Raw genomic sequence first — 1163 nt, 5'->3', positions numbered from 1 at the left:
CAAGCAAAATACGAATATTCAATGGGATACAATGTTGAGCGTGCTAACGAGACCGGATCATGGATAAGGTACGTCCACAAATATAATTAATATGATCTGACCACGAAATATAAAATAATAATAATACCAAGATTCTTAGCACTGTTAACAATTCCAATAGGTTGATTAATGATTATTACTAGAGTACATAAAGGGAGCTCCGCCTCCCTAATCGAAATTTAATTAAAAATTCAGATTATCAAAATAAATATGCATATGTAATTATATGTGGCATCACTGGATTACTTGTTTCCTTTTTATGTTTTATTTATTGCATTGTTTGTTTTTTATTCAAGCATACGTACGTGTGACTTTTGTTTCTATGTGTCAATAATAATTTTAAATACTTATAGCTCCTAAAATCCTGAACTGATCTTATTAGTATATTATTAGTATATTAGTATATATTCTGCAAATCTGCGAAGAAATACTTTTAAAATGGTATATCTTTGGCCAAAATCGTATGATTACTGTAAAAAAAATCGCTTTGCGATTTATTATATAGATATAAACATTAGATGATGAGTAAATAGTGTTAACGGGATAACCAATAACTAAACATTTTGATTTATTAATATTAATGCTTATCCGATTTGATATAGCCCAGGACTAATCATCTAACAATCCATCTACACTACAACGAAATCTAGTACTTATGAAATTTTGGGCAAATCTACTTATTAATATTTACTATATTTTCCATACAAAACAAAATCTAATACAATAATGTAATGTATTATGTAAGTCGTTTGCGATACAAGTCGAAGTCGACAGTAAAAATATCTGTTTTTTAGTAATTTCTGATATTTTTTAATTATTTTAAGTAAAGAAATCTATTTTAGTACAAGTTAAAACCAAAATTGAGTCGACTCAAATCATATTCTGTCGACAGAAAATTTTACGACTCAAAATTGGTGTCGACAACGGGGTGATTATTAATTTAAATTATATAAGAAGGTTATTAAATTCAAACATTTAATCGTATTTAAAATCATGAATATTAGATAGGTTAATTTGAGAATAGTTTAATAACGTTTCTTTTAAAGTTAAATGTGTTACTTAACATTTGAGAACTGTGAGGAATAGAGTTCCAGAAATGTATAGCGGATGTAAAAAAGTGCCAT

This window comes from Lucilia cuprina, chromosome 6 (assembly GCF_022045245.1).
Source record: "Lucilia cuprina isolate Lc7/37 chromosome 6, ASM2204524v1, whole genome shotgun sequence".
In the NCBI taxonomy this organism is placed as follows: Eukaryota; Metazoa; Arthropoda; class Insecta; order Diptera; family Calliphoridae; genus Lucilia; species Lucilia cuprina.
The sequence above is the reverse complement of the archived record's forward strand: the minus strand, read 5'-3'. Positions refer to the sequence as shown.